Genomic DNA, 23,040 nt, shown 5'->3' with positions numbered 1-23,040 from the left:
CCGCTTACTTTGCTCTCGTACAACTGGCAACACTGAGTGCAGCTGCGGCATTTGAATTTGAACCACACCACAAAACACAGAACTAATACCATCAGTGTTGGCAGCCATGCGAGAGCGAGAAGAAGCGTACTGCATACGTCAGCTTCCGGGCTACAGGGAAGAACCGTGTCAAAATTAAGAAAAGCGGAAAAACAGTTGAGTCTTTTAACATATACCATCAAACTCGATAAGTAAATTCAAAATTTTCAATATTGCTGCAAATTTACTTTCGTAATTTTAATTAGTTGCTGACATAATTACAAAAAAACCTTCGATTTTGACAGTTTTCCACAAGTACTGTTGAAACGGTGGAATAATCTCCAATCTAAAATACATTTTCGAAAAAAGTTCGACATTTCCGCCGCGATTTCGATGTCAGTCCTTCGTTGACTAGACTAAATGTCATCGACGCGACGACTTTATGGTCATGGCCTACGTATGGTATGGAAGCGTTTATGGGGAAACTTTGTATTTCGTATTTTTGAGGGTTTTTCGTTTATAAGCACATTTTCCTCGTGCGATTGGATTGGGAATGGTGCATAATTTTTTTCTTTCGTGGTGCACGAACGTGAGAAAATGCTACCTGCACATTCGATCGAGTATTTTTTTACTAAATCGAGAAAAAAAAATGCATACTTCAACTCAATTACTGTTGATCAAAGATTAGAGTTTTAAACCGGATCGTGTCAGAATCCGTGACGTTATTTCAGATTGTGTAATTTTGTTAATTATCGTGATTTTTTTCCGAAATATTGAAATAAAGATAGTTTATTCAAAATGCAACTTTCAAATTGATTAAATGATTTCGTGAGATGTGTGTAAACCGAATTTCACGTAACCCTGTGTGTATATATGCGCATGAACTTGTTACAAGTTATTTATGAAGTATATGCGAAAAGCGTACGCGATAGAGCATAAATACAAGATTACGACTTATTAAAGCGATTTTTATGTACGCAGATTATTTCGTAATGGCAAGAGCCGTTATTTATAATTGCACTCTTTGCATTATGAAACTGCAGTTTTGCCTGCAACCAATTACTGTGATCTCCTAGCCTCAATATTTATTGCATCGAACATTGAAATTGATTTATTTTTGTGGAAGTTGTAAAAAGTCTTACTTAAGCCAAGCTCTCCATACACACGTACGTAACAAAAAGTATATTCTTGGAATAAATTCATCATCTGATTATTTGCTAAAATTTGAAATGATGTAATTGGCAAGCTTTTGGTGCAAGCCAACAGAAATATGTATATGTTTTAGAACCATGAATGATCGAGCGACGCCATTTGTAGGTGATTCGGTCAGATCGGCATCGTCATTGTTTTCATAATCTAAAAATCCAAGAGACGTACCGTTCAGTTTCGGAAATCAAGGAGAGAAAATCTAAAATAAAAATGTGACGAGTGACACGAGAGATAGTAAAATGAAGAAGAAAAAAAGCGAGTAAAGTGCAGTACAAGATTGGTGAATGACACGAGAAAAATGCTAAGAATCGCGAGTAGCGACGTGCCGCTAATTTTAACGATTTCCTAGTTCTGCACCAAGGCGAAGGTCTTTCCCGGCATGTCTCTCCCTCCCACCGCAGCAGTCGCACGCACAATCCACGTTCCCGCGATTTCACGTCAAAGATGCTCCCTCTCTCTTCGCGGCTCTGTGCAGTAAAGCATAGCAGGTAGAGTAGATCTCTAGCACGCGCGCTCTTCTTGGCTCTGCGCTAATTGTCGTCGTTCGCGGGCGCGCGCGTCATACACCGCCTAGCGACACGCCGACCTCGAATCTAGTCAATCAGCCAATCAACGGCCATCGCCAAGATCCACAATGTTTACTTTAACTCTTTCGGAAATTGGGATCTGGCAGAAAGCAGCTCGAGAGGCTACCCATACGCTCTTTATACTGACAAGCTGATTGAGCTCTTGAATTTTAACACAAATAATTATAGATGATTAGTCACGTGGCGTGTGGCTTTTGGCCGCTTCGCCAGCTTTTTAAAATGTAAGACAGATCTCGTTCATTATGCTTCTGGGAAGATGCAGCGAATTTGCGTCAAAAGCCGGCGGCAGAGATAGTTTTCGCGCACCAGGCGGAGTGGTATAGGAAAAGCAGCGCGACGCGCCTTGAATTTGTAAAGAAACGCGGCGCAGCCAGGAAGCGAGGCGGATGTGCGCGCGGCGACAATTTACGCGGATTTTTAGAGTGGTGCGCGCGCATAGCGACGAAGGCCGGCAGATAAAGAAAGAGATCGATGCTCGTGTGCACGCGTGTATATATATGTGGGGCATTAATCGGCTAGCTCAATGCCGAACCTCGCGCGCTCAAAGTCATCGACGCGTCACGTTCCAGCTTCGTCGAGGTGCACAGGGGAGCCATTACGACCGACGCAGACTTTGTGCACTGGCGCGTTATCGCCTTTTACCTGAAGCGCACGTGCGCTCGCCGGGCAATGTTGCGAGGCGAGCGCGGCTCGTGAATCTCACCGATATATACGTGTTATTTTTATTGGAGGTTCATTCATTTGTCTGGCATTGCGCGTACAATGGCAGATATTTTATTATGAATTGCCAAAGCAATACCGTCGGGCACGAGCGCGCGCGCGCGCTTTGTCATTTTTTTCGCTCAAGATTATGTTGCCTTTTAGACAATCTTGTTCAATCTTGTTTCAATGTTACTCGATTCAAGGAAATATTATTGTAGATAATTTTCACCTAATAACTTCCTCAATAATTGTCGATTCGTCTTCGATAAGTCATCAATTTTTTCGAATTATTACTTCCGCCTGAAAATGAAAATTTAATCATGTACTCGCAAGAAGCACAAGCACGAAAGCGAGTCTTCCGAGCGTGGCATATTTTCACGCGTTTTTTCTTACATTTACGTAGTTTACGGCAATTTTCGTTAAAGAAAAGATATTACATTACAGGTAAGAAAACATTACGTTCTAATTTTGCGAACATGACTTTACCATACTTTTTCTATGTGTGTTCTATAATAAAGTGCACCAAGCGCAAACTTCGCGTGACTTCTGAGAAGTTATACACATACTGCTTTCATGCAAAAGTTCTACTTCGTGTCTCTTCCTGTCTCCTTTTTTTGTATAAGTACGTATACCTTTTGTTTTTTTTTTCTTCCGAGTTTTATTTTCTTACGGAACGAAGATACGCCACGCCAAGGGCATGAATAGAGTATTATCTCGCGTACATTGAAGCTCACATGAGACAGTCTTTTCCACGAATTCTTATGAATTTAGAATAAACGAAGCAACCGTTACGTGTCTCTAAATAAACTTTTATCCAATAAATACAAGGGTCAGTTATTCTTAGAATTTTGCGAAAACCTGTTCCATAATATACAGAAAGATTGAACCGGCGGTTGTTCAATGCAGAACTAAAAGTGAAATGTAATAAAAATGCCAGCTGCAGAGATTACAGTTAATTTTTATTGCCGTCGGTCACAAAAACATTTTATGGCTATTCAATAAAAAATTGGTAAATCAAAAATGAAGCTCAGATATTCACCCTTAGCGTTCTCTTTTTTCCACAAGGGGTAGTGTACCCTAAGGGGTTCAGACGCGCTCTTCCGACACACACATACACACATAATAGCCGATGCAGTTAAACATTTTTTCTATCGGTTTTTACCCCAAATAGTGCCGTAACATTTCCCCAAAAAAGGCCATATGAGTGCTCTAAAATTTTTCAAACACTATAGGCTAACCTTTTTTTGCGCGAAATTTTCTCATTGTGATACTCTGTCCCCCCCCATCTCAATTTATTGTTGGATGAGATCATAAGATAGAAATTAGAGCTTTCTGCAGCATTTTCAATACCTTTTTTCCGATCATTTCCTACGATTTATAGATCACTTAAATCTTCTCGCTCTGCGCACCAAGCTTTCCATTATTTATAAAATACGATTCGTTACTCTTGAAAAAATTATATTTACGGGTTTGTTTTTCTCACCACTTTTCCAGCACGGTCTTTCTTTAGCTTTTTTAAGCTATCATTTTTTTTTCTTCTAACCAACATAAATGACTTACGTTTCAGTACAAACTGTACAATTACTTTTACACAAATCAAATGGCGTGACGCCATCGAAAAATCTGATGATTTGAACGGTGCATGAACGGTTCAACGGTGCTATCGACTCGGAATTTTTTTGTTTCGAATTCAAGACGGATCTGCCGGAAGCTCATTTTACGATCGACGGATTATGCAAGAGGCTGCAGGGCCATAACCTTTTGCAGGCGACACGTTGCAAATGCGATTGTCGGCGGGTGTAAGGCTTACTTTTACGAGGCGCAGATGCACACACGCGTCAAGCTTGCTCCCTCTGCGCGCACCACGACTAACTTGCTTCAATTTTTTACGAAATGAAACGAGAGCGTAAATCTCGGTGGACGTGGTGAGGATTAGTTTTCCCAGGTAGCTAGCAGATAGTAAATGTCAAGATCCAAGCCGTAAAAAGCCATTGCCTATTTACACGCGAAAGAGAGAGAGAGAGAGAGAGAGAGAGAGAGAGAGAGAGAGAGAGAGAGAGAGAGAGAGAGAGAGAGAGAGACAGACAGACAGAGAGCCAACTAAACTGTGCGCTATTCTGCAGCTGCGCTTACGCGCCCGGTGTCGCCGAATTGTGCGACACGCGGTCTCGAGTGCACCACTAGCGACTCACCAATGCACACGCGTAGGGAAATTCGAGCGAAGGTGCATGGCGAAAAACTAGGGGGGTCGCACAAGTCGACAGACGGGGAGCTTGATGCCTTTTCGGAAAATAGAAGAGAGGGACGCGCATAATAGGGGTTCTGACTCGGGAGGATCGGTCGAGCTTTGACGAGCTCAAGGGTGATTTTATGGCTTTTTCCGGAAAATGTTCGAGCAGAATTCGAGAAACTGAACGTGCTCGTGGACCCGATGCGAACCTCGTGTCGTTTTCCAAAAATTTTCATATACAATACACTGAGTCGCCGCTTACGTCGCACCATACCATAGTGTTCCTAATATTATTTCATGTCGCATACATATTTTGATATTATAGATCTTGAAATTGCAACAATAATTTCATTTGAAAATTGGACGAATGCTTATATTAGCTGAATAAACAAGGCTTGGAATATATCATCGATCGGTCATAAAAGTTTTATGGACTTTCACTTCTCGTTTGACTTGCCATATCACGGAGATACCAGAGCATCAGAACTAGTAGAAATAACAGTAATACCGAAAGGAATAATAGAACTAAGATATTCCACATAAGCAGTAAATGCGATGAGAAAAAGATCAGGGTGCTTTTATGGGTTTTTATTCACAGAGAAAGCTTACAAAGAGAATACACATGAGAAATTTTCCGGAACAGGCGATAATCAAACCAAACTTAGATTGTCCAAGTAAAGTTTAAATATTCATACGGAACAACAATGTACGAATTGAATATGAAGGCACCAAAAAACAAGCGAAAGTACATGTCAAGAAACTGAGTGTCTCATCAAATATTAAAAATACTATAAGAAGCACACGAATAAAGTTCTTTTTTTTTATTTTAAATACCGCAGGTGCTAAATATATCCGCCACCTGGTGCTGCTGTTTGCACGATGCTCTCTGATAAGTCTTTGCATATTTCAGCCAGATAAAGATAATCGCAGGATACAGTCATTTCATGCGCCTTTCGTCAGCATATTAATATATAACGGTGACTTTGCGCAGCAGACACACCAACGAAACTCTATCCGAATTCTTTCCTCTTTACTTTTTACAGGTATAGTTGCCTAACCTTTATTGTTTTCTTAAATGAGTATAGCAAATTAAGCTTCTGTGAAACTGACACACTGTAATTGATTCGATTTTTCGAAACGATGCCAATCTTGTATGCACAAATTGAGGCATTCAATATACACTGTACAAAGGATGAAACACGCGTTGTCAGCGAGAAAAATAATTGTTGATGTAAAAGAAACAAGAGCGACTATTATCACAGAGATACAAGAATAACAGAGAGTGCAACGTGGAGTTGGATTGGAACTAATTAGCGAAATGTGTTGGACGTTATTATTCAGCGTTTGTTCGTTGCTATCGACGCAGCGTTTAATTGCGAAATAATGTCTACGTTCGTGTGCTACTGTGACGAGGTCAAGCGTGAAAAGCAGGCTCACAGATCATTTCTAAACGATTGCCCAAAATAATTTGAGCAGCGCTCATGCCGGTTTTCAGCGGCAACTCCCCGAGCTCAGCTAAAAAGGAACCGACTACGACGCGCGCGCGCGCGCGAGAGAGAGAGAGAGAGAGAGAGAGGGGGAGAGAGAGAGAGCCAGAGAGCGCTTGAGCTTAATTATCTCGCGTAATAAATCGAGTCACCTTGATGCACCATATAGTAGACAAAATGAAGCCGAGAGGTTGGTCGAATGCAAAACACGAAACGCTAATTAACTTTTTCTCCGACTTTTTGGTCTTCGCGATGAGAGGAGGAACGCGTCAAATAAGAAAATGAAACAGATTTTGAGCGACAAGCGGTGGCGCATGCGATTCATTGGTTGCACTATCGTGAGACGAGCAGCAGCGTGCGGCAAGTCAAGGTCGGCAGTGCTGTCGTCCGTTCTTAGAATCGCGATAGCCAGGTGTTGATTCTTTTTGGTCTTGCGCGCGAACGTTGCGGTAACGCGTCTAGCGCCGCCACCGTTCGCCGTCCGCCCCCTAAAAATACGAATTCCCGGCGTTGCGCGACATGACGTACGAAAAAAAGTCTCCACGAGCGGAGCTGCTGCCAAAAGCGCAAGTCGGAAAAAGAGATTTGATCTTGACTTTGAACGCGCGCGAGGACGCCGAAATAGAAGCATCGTACGCGCGTCAAGAGAGAAGTTCGTGCTTGTCATCGTCTTGCGCTCCGCTTTACATCGAAATAGAGCTTTTACCGAATAATGCAAGCTCTCAAGGTACAAGGTCGAAGCGCGCTTTCGAATACCTCAGCGATCCCATTAATCATCCCAGTGATTTGCAAAATTTGCGATACTTGGGCGTGAAAGGCCGATACGTGCTACGAGTAATGAAACTTTTCACCTTTCTCCGACCTATCCCCACAAGGTCAATCAATTGTATACTTTTTCAAACGTACCGTGCTCTAGTATCTGCATTTTTCTCGTTCTTACTGCGGTACTGCAGAAAACATTAGCAATGCGATCCCTGGATTTTCGGAATTACAATGAATTCTCGCTGCGCCTCCAAGAAATTCTCTCGTTTAATCGAGTAGCAAGTGAATCAAGCGAACTAAATTTTGAAACAGCATCTCATGTTCATGCACGAAATACGCAAATAAACCTCATATTTTAGAGAGCATACGATAGTATTGAAAACGACACGCGCAAGAATATAAAGCAGAATTATAAGACCGTAAATCTTCAAATTCGGGGCCATTAAAATTTCAAGAAGTTGCCAAGAGTCGGCCGATAAGGCACACACACACACACACAGTCTCAAATTAATCAGCAGGCATGGCTGACCAGAAAAAAAGAGAAGAAAAAAGCAGGCGAAGCAGAGCTGCAAAAGAAAAACTATGCACACACTTTTCCCTGGGGTCTCGTGCGCACACTTACTACCATGTGCACACAGACGCCGAAAGCCCATCTATCTCTGGCGATTCGTATCTCGAGGCTCTCGATTTGAATTTCTTATTCCTCCCCAAACTACCTTCCTCTCTCTCTCTCTCTTTCCCTGCCGCGAAAGATATCCTCCTGCCTCCATAGCGAACGATCTGCTTGACAAAACTGAAATACAAAACCTGCGCCTTTGAGAACGGAACGCGCGGCCGTGTTTTGCCCCGGCGAACGTTAACGAATTGGAGAAGAGAGAAGCAGAAAGAGAGAGAGAGAGAGAGAGAGAAGCCTCCGCCAGTGTAAAAAGGATCCACCGACGAAATACTGCTCACGATCTCGCGCACTAATCTTACGCTTGAATCGTTTTTATGCCCTTGTATTATGGAGTAAATTAGTGATTCTTTGCTGTGGTAATCTCTCTCTCTCTTTCTCTCACGAAATGCGCTCGCCCTAAAGGAAGTTCTTTAAGGGGCTTAAGTGAACAACTTGTACTTTCTTTTTTGCGCATATAAGTGAGAGAAATAACAATGCCAATTATTTTCCAAATTGCATATTTATAGATTCTGAATTATCAATAAAAAAAAATGTACTCTCGAAGACAACATTTATTTGTCATTATTCCATAGCAGATTTTTTCATTTGTCGGTGGTGATGTTTCTCGGAAGAAACTTAGCAAACGAAAACAAATGCACAAAAATAGAAAGGAGCTTTAGCAAAAAACAGAGAGCCCGAGCCGCCAGGATGTCGCCCAAGAGCGAAGGTAATAAAACCATCTGGTGTGTTGGGAGTCCTTTTTAACTGCGCCGATTCACTCCGATATAGTCTAAATGGTGCCGCGCTCGGCAATGGCCTGGGATTTCCTCAGCCGTTATTCCTTTCTCTCTTTTTATCCGGAAAACCTTTAAGACTACCGGTATACGGGGTAACATGCAAAACTCATGCAGACACACACGGTAGGGATAATCCGCTTTAGTTAAGGGCTCATAATAATCCTTTTTATTGCCTTACCTATCCCTTTGCCAGCACCTTACCAGACCGACTGCATAATATGTAGTTTTATACCCGTAATATACTCGTCAGTTGCTATTTCACGCCGGCGGTTTTATATTTTTGAATGAGAAAATATCCAAACACAGCGAACGCGGTTGCCACTTTCTTACCCACTGCCAGCACCTTCACCAAACTCTTACTCGGCTGCGGCATGTCCACATGGTAATTTAGAGCGAACGCACGATAAGCTATACGTTCATCAAATATGTTAGCCGATTTTTTAAGATTTTATAAAACCCTGTTTTGAATACCGTCGCACGTTGTCATACGATTTATGGATTTACTGTCCTTTCTCTAATAGCGAACCTTCGAAAAAGTGCATCTGCAATTCCAATTTGCTTTCAAGGCCTCCAGTTTTCGCGTTCATTTCCGTATGCACCGCAGATAAATAAAATCATTAAAAAACAAATGCCACTCTTATTCGAACAAGTGAAATAAAAATTATGCACAGCACACTAGCTACGTACGAGACTGACCCCTCTTGGCTTAGTCTCACAAATGTCATATTCCGTTGACGCCTTCTTCCGCCTCTTTTCAATTCCAGTCTGCGGATGTCTTTTGTGGATATAGTCTTTTCAAATAAATCGCAGATGTATCTCGATAAATAATGTATAAAGTCAATGTGCCAGGAGTTACAATGAGCGTAAATGACGAGTCTTTAGTTATGCATATGAGCTTCATTTTAATAGGAAATATTTTGATCAGCAAGCTTTGGAATTGAAATTTGAAAAAGTAGACATTGCGAAAAACGTGAGCGCTGTCAAATGTAGTTTACCTCCCGAAAATATGATCAAAGGCAAAAATCTCAATTGCCAGAGCAAATCAGAGCTTCACATCTAAAATTCGAACCTTGCTTGGTAACAATCGAACATCGAGGAGCACCTATATACGACTTTTTTTGCATCGTCAATACGTAAAAGAAATCTGGTCTTTCTTCTTGAAAAAGTCTACAGTGCTCGCTGTGGCCGTTCGATACCTATACGATTCCGAGAATTATTGGGATCTCTCTCTTCGCAATCGTATTCGCCATCGGCGCCCGACAGAGTCAAATACCTGTATACACTTATCGCTTACATTCATTTAGTTGTACGCGAATGTGTGTGTGTGTGTGTGTGTGTGTGTGTGTGTGTGTGCGCGCGAGTTGGCACACCAACCTCATTTTTTTCTCCCTTTTCACCGACTTGAATATTCGCGCATAATTGTATATCGCGCATAGCCTGTCCTTTTCATCAACTTATCTTTATACATGTAGTGTATGACATAAATCGGTTCAAACGTAAATACATGATAAAGTATATATGTTGTATTTCATTTCAACATTTATCTTTCGTGTCGATAAGTTCAATTATAATGATACCGAGTACGTATGCAGAACAGAATGGACGGGAGTAATTTACTATCGGAAAGATTAAAATATATATATTTGTTTTCACCAATATTTGTACATCGAATCATTGTTTTAAAATGAATATTTATTCAACTTGCCATTTACTTATCTGTGTTTTATTATTGAAAAATCCACGTGACTTTGTAAATATATTGTCCAGAGAAATAACTGTACCGACGATGACATTTGTGAAAATAAGACCAAGTTGAACGTTTTTCTTGTTTGATTTATCGCTCGTAACTGTTATTTAATCTCTTTACAAATGTTAGATCTGCCATTGCATAAATGCAAAGCGTAAGGTAGAGAAAGAAGAGTCGATTGGTGCGCCGCCAAGGTCTAGTAAGTTGTTTAGTTGTTAATTGAAAAATGCCTGATGGGGCTGAATCGTTACGCAAATAATAATTGGAGGTGCGCAGTTCGTAAAGTCATAAAATACGATTAAATTCAATTATGGCGGATTCCCTTTTCTGCACTGGAAATATGCAGAAGGAGGCCGAGAAAAAAAAGCCGACCGTGCCGAGCGTACGAACACGTTTCACGCCTGTAAATAATCTGATTGGGCATCCGGCTCTCCCGTCCTCTCTTCGTCTCCGTTTCGTTCGCTCTGCTCGGGCAGTCGCTCGCGCTCCATGTGGATGTGTTTTTTGCGTGGGTGACACGAAGCCGGTTGGCCAGCCGACTCCAAGGTCTTATTGAAAGAATGAGATGCAATCGAGTTTGTTCGGCAAGCGGCTGAGCGAAGAGAAAGAGAGAGAGAGAGAGAGAGAGAGAGAGAGAGAGGAGGAAAAAATTGCTCGAGGAGCCTCTCTATCTTGCCCGAGTCTATAGAGATTGCCGGATGCCCAACTACAGTCGAGCGACTGCGAGAATACCGAATGTTGCTGCTGCCGCGGGCGCCTCAAGTGTGTTTACATGAAAACACTGTGTAACGATGCCGCGTGAAGAGCGAGACCGTATAGTGCAGCGTCGATGAGCGATTCGAGTGCACGAACGCTAAAGGCCCGACAAAAATGCAAGCCAGCAAAAGGATAGGTTCAAGGGGGTTCGAAACGACTTTACGATTGACTTTAATGTGCTTTCGGGCTCTCTACTCTCCGACGTTCCGCGCAGCCTCTCGTTTTGCTTTCGTTTACCTTGTACGCTTGATTACGCTTAATTCCTGTGTTTTTCTATAATAGAAGTGCGTTCCCTCTTTTTTTCTTTTCTTTATGCGCTCACCTCGCTTCGACCCTTTTGCTTTGCCTTTTTCTTCATTCATTTACATGCGCACAAGAAAACGAACGAGTCGCTGTCCAATCTGCTTACGTATTATCCAAGAATTGATTGATTAGCAAACGGATCACTCGTTATGCTGATTTTAATGATTAATTTACTTGCTAAAATTAGTAGGCTACGACAACGGTGGTCCGACCGAGTTATCATTTTGACACGGTTTTTTTAAACTACGATGAATTTGTCGGATTCATTTCTCCACCTCTCTCATTTTTACGAAATCTAGCATTAAATCGTAACTACAGTGCCGGCCACAACGGTGTTCCAAGGCGAACAAAATGATTTATACTCGGCTTCAATTCGTAGAAATCATTCTTCTTTTATCTGGAAAATGATTTACCTTATTTAAAACTTAATAAAGTCAATTTTGATTATCATGTAAAAGAATATTTCGACAAAAAGAATTCTAGGAAAACAACATTTTCGTAACTAATAACGAATTACCTGCATGCACAATTAAACTTTTACGCAAACGAAAAGTGTAATGAATGACATTTTCGATTACATTTAAGCTTAAAACAGAAAAAGCTTTTGCAGTTATAATTAATTTGTTTAATTGCATATACAACGTAACAGTACTGTTGGAGTAAATAGATTCAGTTAATGGATTCAGCTGATGTAATGCAATTTGATAAGCTTATTTCGATAGAAAATTATACAAAGTTATTTTTAACGAATGCCCAACTTATTTATACTGACATAAGATTAAACCATACAATTATTTGGTTGATAAATATACTTTTAATCATCTATTTGATGCGTTGAAAAAGTTGTTCAAAAAGTAATTGTCTAGTGGACATAATAGTACATTAGCAATGAAGAAATGTTTTTCCTTATCCAATTACGCAATTTAAAAAAACAGTAAACTTACATTTTTAATTTAGGTATTTTAAGAAATGCCTGAGACTTGTACATAAGCTACTCATCTAAAGCGTATTATTTCTACTCTAAAGTCGTATTTACTTATAGTTTGCAAAATAATGACTTGCGAATAAAAGAAGAAAAAAAATTTATTGACTAAAGATTTTTTTACCGACTGGTTGACTTTAAGATGAACAAAGACTTCAAAGTTTTTTTTTTACAATATTTGAATAATTTTATTAATTTTGCTCAATTTGGTAATTATTCATCCGATGGAAAGAGACGAACGGAAAATATTACTGACAGATGATTCATTATTTAGTCAGCATAAATTCCCCTCCTACAAATATTTATAATAATTGCTCCTACTATCTAGCTTAGAACTAATTATACTGCAGGCATAAATAGGATTGAGAATCGAAAAGCTACCATAACGAGCATTCGAGTGATCTGGCCTAGTCACGTGACTGCGCGATCGTCGTTAATGATTGGTTACACATAAAGACGATGATGGATCATGCGGGTGGATTTGATCGGGATAGTAAAGTTGGTACGGGTGGTCAATACGTAATTGACAGAAACTAATTGCGCGACAGTGCACATTATTTTCAGACCATTCGTGCGTTACGCAATGTGATTTTGATCAGTCAGTGATATTTCTGTTTTTTCTTCACTGTACATTATAAAAAAAGTTCTTCAATTAAGAAAGTTTGATCTTGAAATAAGCATGCAGTTAATTTATAAATTTAATTTTTTCTACTATAGAGCTACGAAAATATTTCGAAAAAGGGTAGGTCTCGTCACTTAAGTCGACAATTCTTTTCCTTTTATAAAAAGTGATGGATCTGAAATTAAAGCCAATTTATTCATGACCTGATTGGCTGAATTATAGATAGGTGGGTTACTGTCTGCAATAGCGTATACGCGTATGTAAGCAAATTAGTAGCAGAAGTAAAAGTAAATTGGTGCTAATAAATATCTCGAGTTATTTGACATCAATTGAGTGAACAACAAATAAGTAAGACAATTTGTATTAGACATAAAAAAAATAACACCCACATTCACTCAACAGCCTAACCTTATAAAATAGTATGATAAAATAATCTTAATGCACTTAAATTATATTTATTCTCAAGATCTAAATTTATTGAATATCTATGTTATAAACTTTAGATCCCAAATATAACAATAAAGAGAATCATGAATCAATGATTATTTCACATAAAGTGACTTCGGCTCATATAGTGCGTTAATATTTCGAAAATTTTTTCTAAAATTAAATGTATAAACATAAGTATAAAATGGAAAATGTGACAGATGAATAAATGAAAAATAACAGTTACGTTGACCGTTGTAAGGGAAACTTTTAAAATTTAGTTTGTGAAGTAAGCAATGTGCCAAATAAGCCGAATAAGCCTTCCTTTGAGCCATTTTATGAATTTTTGTAAAAGATCTTGGGAAGTTTTTTAATTTTTCAAACAATCCGATAAATCCAAAAAGCAAAAAATCGCTCAAAGGAATTCGAAAAAATTCACACTTGTGTTTTGATGAATTTCAAGCAATTTTGTTCCTTAAATTTTTTTTCTAAAGTCATTTCCTTCTGAGTAAAAAAATCGCAAAGTTTTTTAATTTTGAAAATTTTCAAAAAATTATAACTTTTTTATTTTTCATTTTAGCGAAAATGGTCTCTGTTACTTTTTTGTAGGAAATGAGCCAGATTTTCATAAAAAAATATGAAATATTAATTTTTTTAACATTTATTACTAAAAATTTGAAAAATAAAATTTTTTGTTTACGAGTTTGTCTCTTGTAGCCACCATATTGGAGCCGCCATGTTGGATTTTGCAAAGGTGCACACAGCATCAGAAAGTAGATATCCTAAGCTTTAAAATGAGTCGTTGCACGATTTTTTTGGTCACATCAAATTTTGGACACAGCAGTGATCCGGTTGTCATGGATCGTCCCATATATATATATAAACATTCGGCGCGGCCTTCAATGCAGAATATGCAATTTTACATATTTATTTAAATAAAATAATTAAAGAAATTTCGTCAATCAAGGCTTTTGTGGTGAGTCAGTTCGCAAATCCTATTTACTAAATAGATAAAATAGTTAAACTTATTGTGAAAAATCACATGTAGGTGGTAGTAGCTATTGTAGTCGTCTAGTAATCCTATCGATTTTACAATCCATCGGGAATGAATATAGTATTGTAATCGGCTCAAATGAATCCAATAATTTTCTACTAAGAAAAAAGTCGTTGTGCATACAAAATCAATTATAGCAAGAGCATAATCACTGTTATCTCGACATTGGTCCGCGCGCTATTACACAATAAGGCGCGTTATCACTCAAGCTGGATTTGTTAAAGCACAGCGTAGCGAGTAGTAGTGTAATAAATTTGCAATTGTCCGTGAAGTCAGTGTCGATGGAAATTGCACCCGTAAGCCGCGCGCACAGATATCAAAAGCTCGTGCGAGCTGTCAGTCTCTCGACACAGTACGTAGATATTGAAAAGTCGGTCGCTGCGAATTAAACGCTTTTCCAATACACGTGTTGTTGGCTAACATTGACTCTCGTGATATGATTAACCAAACAGTCTTAACGTACTGTCGGCAACGAAACAAGTAATGTCCTGGTGGACAATAGCCCTAAGCCAGATTGATGGCAGAAGGAGAGAGCGCGAAAACCACTGCATACGCGGTCGTGTCTGCCACTATAAATCTCGCGACGTCGTGAAAAAATGAGGTTTACAAAAATTCGTCATTGTTTGAGGCTTTGCTCGTCGAGGAACATGGTTCGCAGCTCTTTTGATTGCGTAATCGAAAAACTCATTCGATATAGATTTAGGATTACGAGGCGCATAATCGCTTAATAAGAGAGGGAGAGAGAGAGAAAGAGACAGACAGACAGACAGACACACCAGTGCACTTGGCCGAGGCAATTTTTTTTCTTTTTAGCCTCACCATTCCTCTTATTTGCGCAGGTGGTCAAGCGCCATCATGTGATGCTTGCCATCGGAAACTATCTGAAATAATTTCATGTTTCCCTGCAATTCCGCGTGATACGTATCTCACACTCTCGATGTCGGGAATTCGTGTGAAAGAGCACGTAATTTTCTCATCCGATTGCACTAGATTCTATATTGTTCGAGAAACAAATTAAACTCGATATAATAATTAGACTGCGATTACTGCTATTTTTAATTAACTTCGCGGAATTAATTACTCCATTCCCGCCAACGTATTTTCTACATAACGTTGAACTATATTTACATCGCAGTGTACGTTTAACTAAATTTGAAAACATTATTACGTATTACATTCGTTGGTAAGTTCAGTTACGCAATTGAATTAAAAGTTGAAATATATTATTAAAGTTCAATTAAGGCTTTAGTCATTGAAGCGAGTAAAAGAAGAAGCTTTAATGTGAAAAAAGTAAATGTTTCGTAAATACCATAGCGTAAAGAGCTCCAAAAGAGCTCCAATAAAAGGAAGTTAAATATAGGTCAGCTGATCTTATAATACGAAGCAGCAGTAGCAGCGTTCTCTCGACAACAGTTGCAAGTTTATTCTTTTTAAACTCGACGCGGACTCCATAACTCGATTACTTGAGCAAATAAAGTAGCCGCAGCAGCGTCCGAGAGAGAGAGTACAATTGTCGTTTTGTAGAGCGCGCATTTCTACAACTCTCTCTCTCTCTCTCTCTCTCTCTGTCCTTCTGTGGACGAGCACTTGACCAAGATAACGATTCACGCAGTGAAAAAAGAGAGAAGGAGAGCGAACAGAGTTGCTGATAATGATGCAACAGCTTTTTAACGCATACTCTCAGTCCAATTATCGTCACATATTCTAAAAGCGACAAGTCCGAACACGTCTTCTCAGTCTCAGGCGGCTACGCATGAATTTGCGGTAGCCAATGCTGTTCAATATCCGAGAATTTTCGGCCTCTTCGACTCTACCACGTATATTGTCGTAGTTAAAACAGTTGACGAGCTCATTGTAAGATGACAAGACAGTTTTAAAACTGCTGAACTGAACTATTGTGTCTGATGAGGTTTGTCAATCCGGTCAATGAAACGTCAAGTAAAATACAACGCATTAGCTTACAGTGATCGAGTACAAGATTTATTTTACACATAACCATGGAAGGCGAGATGATAAGTTTATCGTAGTTAAAACTGTTACTTTTTAATTTACTACGCTGTAATTTATTCAATTGATCTGATTCGTATATTGCCTCATAAATGCTGATTTATTTACAAGGAAGACTGATGTAGATGTCCGACACGAGATGTAAAAATAATAAATAATATTCATTTAAGGAAAGTGAATCAGCGAAATATTTGCTAGCGACAGCTCCATATTTAAAATATTCAAATATGATTTAAATCCGATTTAAATCCGATAAAGCAACACAGACAAAATGTGAAATGATCAAAAGAGGAGCTGCGTGATTATGGCTCATTAAAAAGCGTCGCGTCTTGAAATTGCCAACTAATTGTCGTAATGTAATTGAAGCAATTGTTATCCATGAAACTATACGTGAAAATTTAAGCTCTAAAGCAAACACACAGGAAATAGCGACGACAGACCAACATAGACGTCAACAGTCAGAGAATCGTTGTAACCAAGCTGAAAGGAGACGTAGGAAAAAGGAATATTGTCGCCAGACAGATCGGAGACACTTTTCCCAAATATCTCGTTTGTCTGTGTGTACACGGACGTCCAGTCACACGAAATACAGAACTTAAAGTAACAAACTCAATGAAAAATCCATATTTCTATTTTGCTGGCGTCAGAATAAGAGGAAGAAAAAAAAAAGAAAAAAAAATAAGAGCACCGTAACAACACTGCTGACAGTGCTTGTATAGACAGGCAAACAGTACTGTGTATAAATCCCAAGGTTCAGGAATAAAAGTCCGATTATGCCGCGCGCTGCCAGAGGGCCGGTATCAAAGGGACTGCAGCAGCAGCCGAGTGAAAAATCCGTTTCTGAAAATCGAAAATTGCGTGAGCCTTGACAATGAAGACGACAAGGCGACGTTGAGCCCGGTCAGGTTCCTTTTTTAAAGACATGAAAATGCCAAGCGGCGTCTTATATGGCTAAAATCGCGTGCGGGCACATCTAGTGCTTGGAAGCAGAGAGAAAATCTCAGTCAGCTGCACGGTTCGTTGTTTATTATTATTATATTTTTTTTTTCGGCCTCCGCCTTCTCTTACTCTTCTCGTGTTTTTTCCTTCAAAGACTCGTCCGCGAGAACGAAAGAGCGAAGAAGGAGAAGAAGAATAAAAATTTTTCGGGCCGTAGTAAAAACTGGATGGGCCTACCTCATTGTCAGACGCACGTCTAACATACCTGCAGAGCAGCAGCAGCCTCCATTGTAAGAACACGCATTATATGAAACTGACTAGCGCTGTATACTATGTATACTGTGGTCCGTGTGCAGCTACTCGCTTGCATCGACACCGCCACCTCCTCCGTCAACTGGTCGTAATCGTTGCGTCTGCGACTCGTCCTTCGTGGAATATTTTCTTTTTATTTTGGATTTTTATTTTATTTTCGCCGCTTTCAGCCGGTTATATCCTGCAGTCAGGCCTCCATTCAATTGACAATGGATATTCCGCATTGCTCGACTCGGTATACACGATGTACGCGCGATTTGAGAAATGCATCGCCCCAGCGAGATTTAAAGTGGAGCCGCGACAATGTGGAGTAGCCGTTCTCTCTCTCTCTCTTTCTCTCTCTTTCGTATGCCTTTTTTGCCATTATTTTTTTGTTTTTTTTTTGTTTTTTTTTGCCAGAAAGCCACGGGGGAGAGGACTCTTTGTCGAGTTCAAGGCCTCTCCTCCGAGCACTACCCCGGCGCACTGTAAACAGTCGAGTATGTGAGCGTTTCGGCTCGATCCACGATGGGCATATTTAATTTAGCTTACTGAAAAATAGTCGACTGGCGCGCACCGTATATGGGTGCATTGAGGACGTCTACAAGCTGTTATCCCATCTGCGGCAAAAAAAAACGTACAATACTTTTCTGCCGTCACATTTGTTGGAGTATGTTAATATTTTTAATGATCGTTCAAACATAGGAGCTTTTTTTGCACTCGCATCGATTTAAATTTTACTTCCAGAGAGCGAGGCTCTCCAACGAATTTCAACTATTAAATATTTACCGATGCAACGAGTTCAACTCTGTGAATTACATGTAGATTTTTGGAAAGAGAGATTCGTGATATTCATATAATAATAATTCAGGCTGTCTCTCTTGTCCCAAGCTGCTTATATTACAGGCTAATATTGAAATTTAGCAAAGCAACACTGCGAAATACATATTTGTTTGGTGGGCCTGAGATTCATTTGAAAGCCATTTGTAAACGCACTAATAACGTGCAAACGAGCTATTCAACAAATAGCCCCGGACACACGTTGTATATTTGCATGGAAATTAAGTGTTGAGCGTAAATAATAAAGAGTAATCGTCATGCTATACCAAGCGTGTATGTGTGTCGCGTGATAAGGCAGCTCCGGCTGTTTTTACGACACGCAAGCTCCCGCATGGCAGAAAATCGTAAATAAAAAAGAGCAAGCAGGAAAGAGAAAATAAAAAGGAGGGGGGAGGGAGGGAGGGTAAAAAAGGAAGAGAAATCAGCAGATGCAATGTTAAAAACATGGAATTCCTCGGGACACACACGCGCGCGCACGCAAGAATAAGCCAGCATATAAAGCATTGGAGAATGTCTTCCCACCCGGTACGTTACAGAGCGGGCGCATTGAAAAACGAGCTGCCGTGGTCGGCTCGGCTTCCTCTCTCGGCTCGCAGAGGGAGAAAAAGAGAGAAACAGCGTGCAGTAAGAGACGCGCAGCCAGGTCGAGCGAAACAGCCGAAAATGGGCGTCGCCACGCCGAATGTCAATTGGTAGAGCGTAGGAAAGAGGGAGAGAGGGATGGAGAGAGACTATTATGATTTCTCGAGACTCCCCTACAGGCTTGCAGCATTAGGCGAGCGCGCGAGGCCCTTTAAATTTTTAAAGATCCCAGGCTAGCCGCACTGGACTTTAAACGTCCGCGCTGTGCGTGAGCAGCAAACGAACTCCCCGGCGCGCTGCGCCTGCATACCTGCACGGAGGAGGGAGAAAGGGAAAGAAAGGGGAGAGGGAAGAGAGACCGGCAGAGAGGGAGAGAGAAAGGTGTGCGCGCCTCTTCTCTCCTGTGAAGCAAAAGGACGTCTCCCGCAGGACCTGCAGGAAATGGAAACGCCACCAGAGAGAAGCTCTTTTCTGCAATCTGAAAGCGTATTATGGTATGCTCGCTGTCTCTGGGCGGACGTTCGACACCGCTGCTCGTGCTGTCCTCCTTCCCCATTCTCTCGTGGCGAGCAGATGATTTGCACGAGCGAGACTGTACCTACACGTAGCTCGAGAATTTCTCTAGCTCGATGCAACTTTCTGCGCTCGCATGTGTGTTGAAATCAGAAGCAGTCGGTCTAATTATGAGCTTAGCCAGAGCAACATTTCTCATTGATATCAGGCCTACATTTCCAAATCGCGATTCCAGCGCGGAAAAGAATAAACAATGGACAATGGAATGTGCCGTCCAATTAAAACATACAGTCTATATAATTGATTCGCGTAGTAGCGGCTGCTGCCGCGGCAGACGTATTACACCAGTTCAGTATTTACAAATCGCCCAAAAGATACGGCGCGCGAACAAATCGACGAGCTCGCGTCCAATTAAGGGAGTCCGTTGACAAATCTTTTTTCGCTGAAAATTTTCTATTTCAGCAGCAGTTTCCGCAGAGGTGCATCGGTATCAAAGACTTCTCTCTCTCTCTCTCTCTCTCTCTCTCTCTCGTTTCCCCCGCATTATTTATACTTTTACTCGTACGACAGTCACGTTCGAACATACTACTTCCTGCGCGGTACGCACGCCGCGTATCGGGAATGCAAATGTAAATAAAGCTACCGAGAAATCGTATAAAGCCTCTCTCGTTCTCTCTCTCTTTGCACATCACTCTTTTTTTCGTTCTCTCCCTCTCTCTCCTCCGTTCTCCAGTCCATTTTATGTATTTGTTTGGTTCGCCTATTTGCCGTTTTTGGATTCGGTCGCATAACGATCGATTCGAGACTCTACAGCGTCGGCACGAGAAACACAATTATCCAGCCATCAATATGCGCCGCGCCACTTTTATATATATATACATTCAACTGCGCCGAGGCCGCGATGCATGCTCTCTCTCTCTCTCTCTCTCTCTCTCTCTCTCTCTCTCTCTCTCTCTTCTGTACTGATGGGATTTCAAAATATACTTGACGGATGATTTGATTAAACTACACGCTTCCCGGCTGAATGGCGATCGCGCGTGCTAAAAATAGAGCGTGACGTAATATTTTTTTGATCTAATTAAAAACTTGTAGTCGCGGCAATGTGGAACTTAATGTTCGCGCATGGCGTTTTCAATGGAATATTGAAGTCGATGCTTTTACATTGATTGAATTATTGATGATGAGCGGATATTAATGGATGGAATTGCATCGCGAACCAGCCGAAGTTCAGTTATTGAAATGCACAATTTCCAGCACGTTAATGTACAGGCTACTGATTTCGTTGTAAAACGTTCATCCATAAATTTCTTATATTTCTATCAATACTTTTCTTATTGATTATTTTTATTGAAATATAAATAATACTATAGATGAGGAAGGCCCTTAATATATGAAAATTATTTTAAATTATCGCAAATCGCAAGTTATTGAGATCTGATTTCAAAGCTATAACTCTACAGACACTTTGCAACGGAATATACCCACTCGTTTCAAAAACAGTTTCATATGTATACGTATAAAAAGAAGTGTAAAGCTTGAATCTGCAAGAGAAGCTATAGAGTTTCCTTACGATTTTTGAAGTTCCAATAATTGATACCCTCTCGAATTCCAAATATTTTGCTACTCGGCGCACATAGCGCTCAAATTGCCGGTTCTTCCGGGATGCAATAATTAAATGAGAGCGAGTGTACCACTATTACTTGCCAGGTCCTGTCGCGAGTAACAGAGCCGCAAAGAGGGGAAAAAAAATTCGCGAGCGCTCGGAAATAGTTTTCGGTTGCCACGCGATGAGCATAAAATTTGCGTATTCAAGAGGCATTTGCCGGAATAAATTGCATCATTTACGCACGTCCCGGATTATTTGTAGCAGTTAGTACCGAACAACGTATGATTAGCATAGACAGCAGGATCTAACAAGGCAAACTTATTGGCACAGCTATATATGTATAACGTTTGCGTGCTATTGAAACTCGCTCTGTATCCTTATGATTATTGCGTATATGCATCTGAGGATGTATAAAATACATTGTTCGATTGGCCGGCACGCAAGCTCGGCCTATCATTTTCTTCCATATAATTGTATCGTTCTTTTCTTATTCCATCGTCCTCGCCGGACGCAGCGGCCATGGCCTCTGTGTCGCTAATTCAACTTGGTACAGCTAACCTGATTTATCATCGATACATATGCGAAAGGAAAAGGTTAATTCTTTGAGAGAGAGCCAATCGAGTTATAAGTCGTTATAATCCTTGCAGCAGCAGCAGCAGCAGACCGAGTGAAAAATAATGAGCTTGCACAGCTTGTGAATCAATCATGCGGCAGCGGATTGCCATTGTACAATAGAGAAGTGAGCCAATTAATAACCGACGCAATAAAGCTTGTTCAATCGGTATACCGGTGAAAGAGAGAGAGGGAGAGAGAGAGAGAGAGGCAAGAAACCAGCGAGGCACAATTAAAATTACACGTCGGACAGGGCGCGAGCACTGAATAATCTCGAAAATAAAATGTGAGAGAGAGAGAGAGAGAGAGAGAGAGAGTCTTGCCACGATAGCCGCGGGCCAGTGTGCTGCTGCTCGCACACGGGCGCGCACGCACAGTTAGGCGGGTGTGTAAAACTCGCGGCGCGCATAAGTGATCTAGAATCGCGTGTGTGTTGCAACAAGCGCCGCGCGATCACGCATGCAACACCTCAGACGGACGCTCAGACGCGAAAGAGTGTGTGCGTGTGTATGCCGATATGATGAAATCGAACGCTCCGCGGCAATTATAGAAAATTTCAAGGCTCTGCTCTGTGCGTGCCGGCGCTCTGTGCGCGCGCGCGCGCGCGTATGCAGAGGCGACGTTGCGAAACGCACGTAATGTACGCGCGCATTCGTGGCCGGGGAAGCTCCTTTAAACGTTCAATGTTGCCCAATTGCCGATGAAGCTCGACGATAAGAGATTCCTTACGACTTCCCCTTACGCTTTTTTCGGACTTCTCGCGCGCGAGAGATAAGCAAATCAATGGCCGAGTCTTCGCTCGGCCCCGATGCATGCAGTCGCTGGCACGCTGCTACATACACGTATACGACTACGCCTATTGTGCACTTTATCATGCAATCGATTATTATACCCCTCTTTTTCTTTATTTCTACACGTATATATTATACCTGATTATTGTAATGTGCATGTGTGATTTGGTAGTTTATTAGGCGTGAAGCGCATTCGAGGCTAAGGACGTACCAGTGGTGAGATCGGCACTGCGATTTTCAATTGAGGATTTTCGAAATCGCCGACGTGCGCGCGATCTAAAGATATCATGCGAGAGTGTTTACGATTTAATCAATTAGCTATGAAATAATTGATGCCAATGAAAGCTACATGATTTCAAGCGGATAGTAAACCTTTAATGAGTTTTTACTTATCTTAACTGGATAGCATTATGCCTGTAAGGTGAACTCGATAAGGATCAATGAAAAAGTTACTTCATTGTTTATGGGAAAAGCATCATGACTGCGCTTTTCATCGACGTCTTGTAATATAATTTGTAATAC

The sequence above is a fragment of the Phymastichus coffea genome, unplaced genomic scaffold (assembly GCF_024137745.1).
Source record: "Phymastichus coffea isolate CEN01 unplaced genomic scaffold, Cenicafe_Pcof_1.1 PCOF00048, whole genome shotgun sequence".
NCBI lineage: Eukaryota > Metazoa > Arthropoda > Insecta > Hymenoptera > Eulophidae > Phymastichus > Phymastichus coffea.
The sequence above is the reverse complement of the archived record's forward strand: the minus strand, read 5'-3'. Positions refer to the sequence as shown.